This window comes from Balaenoptera musculus, chromosome 1 (assembly GCF_009873245.2).
Source record: "Balaenoptera musculus isolate JJ_BM4_2016_0621 chromosome 1, mBalMus1.pri.v3, whole genome shotgun sequence".
NCBI lineage: Eukaryota > Metazoa > Chordata > Mammalia > Artiodactyla > Balaenopteridae > Balaenoptera > Balaenoptera musculus.
The window spans coordinates 25,860,897-25,868,773 of record NC_045785.1 but is presented as its reverse complement, the minus strand read 5'-3'; the positions used below and the strand labels follow the sequence as shown (position 1 = coordinate 25,868,773).

The 7,877-nt window shown below is 47.2% G+C and overlaps 1 pseudogene; it reads right to left on the bottom strand.

The window, feature by feature from the left end:
* Positions 1-2,404: 2,404 nt before the first annotated feature.
* LOC118890304 lies at positions 2,405-3,584 on the bottom strand (annotated as a pseudogene).
* Positions 3,585-7,877: the final 4,293 nt, after the last annotated feature.

The window sequence follows — 7,877 nt, the reverse complement described above, 5'->3', positions numbered from 1 at the left end:
TGCGGGTTCAATCCCTGGTTGGGGAACTAAGACATCGCAAACTGCATGGCGCCCCCCACCAAAAAAAAAGGTTTAGCTTAGCACCTGGCATGTAATAGGTGCTCAAGAAAATAGCTAATACCATTTGCTCATATGGCCATTATTTATTTAAAGCCTAGGGGCTAGGGATACAGCAATGAAAAAATACAGATATTTTTCTTGCTTTAATGATTTCCTAGTCTTGTGTTCCTAGGATCTAGAACATTGTCCGTCTTAATAAATGTTGAAATGAATAAATGAACTAATAAAGGTGTGAATGAATGAATGGACATATTGCAGTAAATAAGTCCCTGGTTGCAGTTTCAGGGAGAGTAAGAGAGAGAAAAGAGAGTTTTTTAAATAATAGCTACTATTATTTGGGCACTTACATTGTATCGGGTACTCGACTAAATGCTTTTTGTGTTCTCAGTTAGTCCTCACAGCAAACCCATGAGGTCAAAAGTGTTATCTGATTTTATAGAGAAGAAAACAATCTCTGTGAGATAAGAGTGATTTTTCCTAAGGTCACACAGTAAGTGCAGAGGCAGGCTTTAGGCTCGGGTCTGCTGCCTCCAAAGCTTGGATTTGTACCCGTGCTCCCTTGAAGCAGTGGGCTGGAGGGCCCAGCTAGGGCATCTTTCACCATCCACCTCCCCACATCTAGTTGGTTTGCTGGAGCTCTTGGCATGCAGAAGAAACTCAGCAGAATGGTCTCCACCTGCACCAGTAATAATGGGGAATGTGCTACTCTGAGCTTCCAAGAAGCAAGTTCACTTCCAATTTCTCCTGTGCTGAGCCTCATGTTTAATTACTTTTCATGACAGTCCTGTGAAGACGGTATTAGTCGCCTATTTCACAGGCAGGGAACCGAGGTTCAGGGTTGCCTTCCCAAGCTTATGTAAGGTGTGCTCCGGGGTCTGGTGGAGACGGTTGCCAAGGCTCCCCTCCCTGCTGCCCTCTGGAGCCTCTCTACTTCCCAACTCATCCCTCTGCCAGTTATCCCCCCAATCCTCCCCACATGCTTAGCCCCTCCCTGACCCGTTCTCTTGGTCAGGGTCACTAGAGGCCTAAGCCCAAGTAAGGTGAGCTAAGAGGGACCTCTTGGGTTGGGACCCTGCTCGGAGTGGTGGCCAGGAGGTCACTGTTCACCTAAAATGGGATTTTAATCTGTTTGCAACTTTTTTTTTTAGTAGAAAATTTTGGTTTTAATCTTTTTAAAATTGAGATATAGTTGATGTACAATATTATGTAAGTTACAGGTGTCCAACATAGTGATTCATAGTTTTTAAAGCTTATACTCCTTTTATAGTTGTTTTAAAATATTGGCTATATTCCCTGTGTTGTACAATATATCCTTGTCCCTTATTTATTTTATACACAGTAGTTTGTACCTCTTAATCCCTTAACCCTATCTTGCCCCTTCCCCATTCTCTCTTCCCACTGGTAACTACTAGTTTGTTCTGTATATCTGTGAGTCTGTTTCATTTTTGTTATATTCACTAGTTTGTTTTAATTTTGATTCCACATATAAGTGATATCATATAGTATTTGTCCTTATCTGTCTGACTTATTTCACTTAGCATAATACCCTCCAAGTCCATCCATGTTGTTGCAAAGGGGAGAATTTAATTCCTTTTTATGGCTGAGTAATATTCCATCATATATATACACCACATCATCTTTACCCATTCGTCTGGTGATTCCATATCTTGGTGATCATAAATAATGCTGCTATGAACATTGGGGTGCATGTATCTTTTTTTTTTTTTGGATATATAACCAGGAGTGGAATTGCTGGGTCATATGGTAGTTGTATTTTTAGTTTTTTGAGACACCTCCATACCATTTTTCACAGTGGCTGCACCAATTTACATTCCCACCCACAGTGTACGAGGGTTCCCTTCTTTTTTTTTTTTTTAATACATGTTACATTTTATTTTATTTAATTTATTAATTTTTTTGGCTGCGTTGGGTCTTAGTTGTGGCGCATGGGCTCTTCGTTGCAGCATGTGGGCTTTTCTGTAGTTGTGGTGCACGGGCTTAGTTGCTCCACGGCACGTGGGATCTTAGTTCCCCGACCAGGGATTGAACCCGTGTCCCCTGCTTTGGAAGGCGGATTCTTAACCATTGGACCACCAGGGAAGTCCCCTTCTTTTTTATTTTAATTAATTAATTAATTAATTTTTTATTTTTTGGCCACGCCAAGTGGCTTGTGGGATCCTAGTTCCCCAGGCCCTCAGCAGTGAAAGCGCGGAGTCCTAACCACTGGACTGCCAGGGAATTCCCTGAGGGTTCCCTTCTTTCTACATCCACCAATATTTGTTACTTGTGGTCTTTCTTTTTTTTTTAATGGACCAGTTATTTAATTAGGCTCTTTATAAGATGTTTAGAACACTATGTTGTGAGGATAAATTCCATTTGTGAGAGCAAACACAGAGCAGAGGTACCCCTGGAGCTGAGGAACACCTTTGATTCTTTGCAGAATTTGTGAGTCCACAGCTTTCTGATCAACCTTGCACTGCTCTGTAATCTTGTATTTCTATCTCTCTGTGTTGAAGATCTCTCCTTCTGGTGCCTGGGCTTATGCAGCTTCTTCTTTTTTTCGGCAGCAGCACACGTTTGCAGGATCTTAGTTCCCTGACCAGGGATCAAACCCGTGCCCGCTGCAGTGGAGGCACAGAGTCCTAACCACTGGACAGCCAGGGAAGTCCCCCTTCTTCTTCTTTTTTTAAAAATATTTATTTATTTATGGCTGCGCCAGGTTTTAGTTGCAGCACTTGGGATCTTTAGTTGCAGCACTTGGGATCTTTAGTTGCGGCATGCATGCGGGATCTAGTTCCCCGACCAGGGATCAAACCCGGGCCCCCAGCACTGGGAGCGTGGAATTTTACCCAGTGGACAACAGGGAAGTCCCCTCCTTCTTCTTCTTGAAGTAAGCATCAGTGAGATGTTCTGGGATTTTCACACCACTGGTATCAGTTTTGGTGGAGGTGGCAATGACAAACTTCTGGTGTGTTCTACACAGAGGAACTCGACTGAGGGACAGAGGCCCAGTCACACAAGTAGCAAGCTCACCTTGCTTCAGGGAAATTAACCTCTTGCCTCTGTGGCGCTCAGTGAGGATGATCAGAATGGGCCCAGGAGTGATGCTAGCGCATAGTTTTCTCATGTGCTTACTGAAGAGTTTTTTTGCCGTGACTCAACAGGTTTCCAGGCACATCTTCAATAGGATAATACCCAGGTATTTTGCGAAGTTTAACCACTCCAGTACCACCATTCTCGTCACCACCAACTGGTTTTGTGACAGTAGCAAGAACCGTCACCTTCTTTTTCTTTTCAACCTTGGATTTAGCTGCTGAATACTTCCTCTTGTACAAGGCCTTTTTGGAATACATAGCCGATTGGCAATATCTGCCAATTCCTCTGATCAGGACAGTGTTTTGGCTGCAGTGGGGCTTCCCCTTCTTAACCTTCTTAAGCTTTTTAACTTTGCCACCAGCATCAGCCTTCTTGGCTTCAGGTTTTTTCTCCTTAGTATCTGGCTTCTCAGCTTTTTTATCTGCCATCTTGCAAGATGGGAAAGAGCTACTTGTGGTCTTTTTGATGATAGCCATTCTGACAGGTGTGAAGTGATATCTCATTGTGGTTTTAATTCGCACTTCTCTGATGATTAATGATGTTTAGCATCTTTTCATGTGCCTGTTGGACATCTGCATGTCTTCCCTGGAAAAATGTCTATTTAGGTCTTCTGCCCATTTTTAAAATCATGTTGTTTTTTTGATGTTGAGTTGTATGAGCTGTTTATATATTTTGGATATTGACTCCTTATTGGTCATATCATTAGCAAATATTTTCTCCAATTCAGCTGGTTGTCTTTCTGTTTTGTTGATAGTTTCCTTTGCTGTGCAAAAGCTTTGAAGTCTAACGAGGTCCCATTTGTTTATTTTTGTTTTTATTTCCTTTACTTTAGAAGACAGATCCAAGAAAATATTGCTATGATTTATGTCAAATAGCGTTCTGTCTATGTTTTCCTCTAGGAGTTTTATGACCTCCAGTCTTACATTTAGGTCTTTAATCCATTTTGAGTTTTTTTTTTTTTTTTTTGGGCTGCGTCGGGTCTTAGTTGCAGCACAAGGGATCTTTGTTGAGGCACGCGGGATCTTTCGTTGTGGTGCGCGGGCTTCGCTCTAGCTGTGCTGTGGGGGCTCCAGAGCGCGTGGGCTCTGTAGTTTGCAGCACACAGGCTTAGTTGCCCCTCAGCATGTGGGATCTTAGTTCCCTGACCAGGGATCGAACCCGTGTCCCCTGCATTGGAAGGCAGATTCTTTACCACTGGACCACCAGGGAAGTTCCAATTTTGAGTTTATTTTTGTATATGCTATGAGAAAATGTTCTAATTTCATTCTTTTTTTTTTAATAAATTTATTTATTTATTTTTGGCTGCGTTGGGTCTTCATTGCTGCGTGCGGGCTTTTCTCTAGTTGCGGCGAGCGGGAGCTACTCTTTGTTGTGGTGCGCGGGCTTCTCGTTGCGGTGGCTTCTCTTATTGAGGAGCACAGGCTCTAGGAGCACGGGCTCAGTAGTTGTGGCTCGCAGGCTCTAGAGTGCAGGCTCAGTAGTTGTGGCACACGGGCTTAGCTCCTCCACGGCATGTGGGATCTTCCTGGACCAGGACTCGAACCCGTGTCCCCTGCATTGGCAGGCGGATTCTCAACCACTGTGCCACCAGCGAAGCCCTAATTTCATTCTTTTACATGTAGCTGTCCAGTTTTCCCAGCACTACATATTGAAGAGATTGTCTTTTCTCCATTGTATATTCTTGCCTTCTTTGTCATAAATTAATTGACCATAAGCATGTGGGTTTATTTCTGGGCTCTCTATTCTGTTCCATTGATCTATGTGTCTGTTTTTATGCCAACACCATGCTGTTTTGATTACTGTAGCTTTGTAGTAGTTCACAACATTTTCTGATTCTGGTTTTGGGTGGTGATTTAGAAAGAGGGTCTCCCCAAATTCTCTGCCAAAGACTCATCTTCCCTAAGTTTAGTTCTTACCTTATTGGTCTCAGCAGGAAACAGGGGAGAACACGCAAAGCATTTGCCAGAAGAGGGTTTAATGAGGGAACTATTTACAGAGGTGCTGGCAGGAATGGTGAAGCACCCTGGGGCTCACAACAGTGGGATAGAGTCACTAGCCCCAGGGCCTGAAGGGGCAAGGGAGGGAGCCTTGTTAAAGAACCTGGCAGGAGTTGTGCCCTGGGGTTGCAGGCCACCCAACGGGAACTGTGCCTTTCAGTGGAGGAACATAGTAACTGCCAAAATCACAGTGTTATAAATATCCTGATCTCACTCTCCTTCCCTCTGATCTCCTGGCAATGTCTCCTACTGGCCAAACTTTGCCTGAAACCGTAAGGCAAGGGGGCCCAGGTGAGACTGTCAGTGGTAGTCAGCCCAGGACACAGGGCAGGGCAGAGAAGCACAGAGAATGAAGGGTAGGCAAAGAGTAGCCAGCCCAGGGGCTTCTCCTCTCTTCGTGGACTCAGCTTTGTAGAGGGACTGAGAGACAGAGTGGCTGTGCTTGTCTCTCCAAGCAGTCTGTGCCAGACGCCAGAATGCCCTTTCTCCTCTTCCAGGCCCAAGTTACTTCGTCTGTGAGGTTGTCCCCAGTCCTGGAGTTAATCTCTCCCATCCTTGGCTTCCTTGGTTCTCAGTGCCTAGCCCATCACTCAGCTCAGTGATTTAGCATTATTCTCTGCAGGGGTTTGTAGCCCCAGGGGACAGTTCTAGCATCCTCTACACTGTGAGCTCTTTGCAGACAGGGCCCTGGGCCAAAGAAGGCCATTTGCTCTGACACAGGACCCAGCACAGGCCAAGTGCCCATGTTTGCCAAGTGAACGGAGTCCTGTGGCCTCACCCACCTCCCTCTGCCTTGGTGTACACAGCCTGGGCACATGTATATGTCTGTTTCCCTGAGTACAAAGGGGTTCCTTGGTGGCGAGTGGCCCAGGCCAGGCACACAGCAGGCATCAAATGTTGCCTGAATTGGCCTAGGGAGGACCATCCTCCTTTCCTTCATTCATTCAACAACTTTTTGAGATCCTACTATATGCCAGGCCCTGTGCTGGGCCCTGGGGACACAGAAGTGAACAAGACACACAAAGTCTCTGCCTTCATGGGGTTTCCATTCTAGTGGGGGAAGCAGAAAAGGAAGGAATGGAAAATGAACAATATTATTAAAGATTGCAGTAAGTGCTGTACAGAAAATAAACAAGGTAAAAGGGGACAAACAGTAAAAGGATGGATATTTATGTGGGAGAGGAGCACATCAGGGAAGGTCTTTCTGAGCAGATCACATGTAAGCTGAGACCTGAAGAAGAGAGGACATGAAGAGCTGGAAGGGTGTTCTAGGGAGAGGGAACAGCAAAAACAAAGGACCGGAGGTGCTTCTGGGACCCCGGGGGATTCAGTGTTTCAGCCTAAAGAAGGGCTTAAGGGGAGTTTAAGAGCGGTTAAGGAATCAGTCTTGGGGGCAGCCCGGGGCCAGGTCCTGGGCTGAGGGTTGGAGGGGAAGGGACAGCCCTTCTTAATGCCACCCTTGCTGCCTGTTGCCTAGCACCACAGCAAATAGTGCTGCTGGCAGGCCCTGCCCTTGCTCCCTCGGCTCCCCTCTGACTGGCAATGGCTGTCAAATGACCAGCCCCAGAGGCTTTGCCAACCTCCTCCCCTAGAATATTTTAGAGGTAAGTCAGAAAATGACCAGCAGCCTCCAAAACCCGACTTTTTCTCGTGCATACCTTACAAGGGTATATTTGGCTGCCCTGGGTGTTAATCTCCCACCCCCTTGCACTACACAGAGAGATATAAATATACGCCAAAGGCAGCACACTCAGAAACTTGGATTAAGGACCACATACTCGGGCCCCAGTGACACACAGAAGACACTCCACACAGCTGCTTGTGAGCCCTCCCTCCCACACACTTCAGTCCCCAGTCTCTGGTAGGTACACAATCACGCACACAGCTATACACACGCCCCACAACACAGTCACAACAGCCGGCCACACAGACACTCCACCACCAGCACAATCACCACACACACAATCACTCCCCCATGATGATACAGTCACATATCCGCATGGGGTACATCCACACGGACAGGTACCCCACGGTCATCACAGAGTCACACGTGGACACACAATCCCACAACCTCCCCCTCCACAGAGCACACACACAACCACGTGGTGTTCACACAGCTGGCAGCGGGCACACAGATCACAACGCACAGCCCACAAGCGTTCCGCACGGCCGCCCCCCCGGCCCCCCCACCCCCACCCCCCGCTCAAGGCCTCTCTGATTAAACACATCCAGCCCCTCCGCTGGTTACAGTGAACAGCATTCTTCTGCGATTGAGTCAAAGACCTCCCCAGACAGAGTGGCTAAGTGGAAAAAAGGCATCAGAAAGGAGAATGCCCGAGGCCCAGGTCTGGGAAGGGGCCTGGCAGCTTCTCGCTTAGGGAGACAGCCTTCCCAGACAGTGTTGAGTTCGATCCTGATACTGGTGGCCTAAGGACTTGGGGGAGGGGGCATGCCTTGGAGTGGGCAGAAGCAGGGTGGGTGGGGGGGTGACAGGTGGAGCAAGCGGAGAGACCCCTGGAAACCTCGCAGCGTGAGGGCGGAAAGCGGTGTTAAATATGGACTGAACCTTAGAGGCTTAAACCCTCCCACGCAGTCCTCCCACCGCCCTTCCCCAGGCTCCGGACTGTCCCCAAACGTACGGGGTGTAGTGTTACCCCTCCTCCGCCAGCCCTTGGCGACAGCTGCGGGGCACAGCGCTCAGGCGAGGGGGCATCGCAGGGCGCT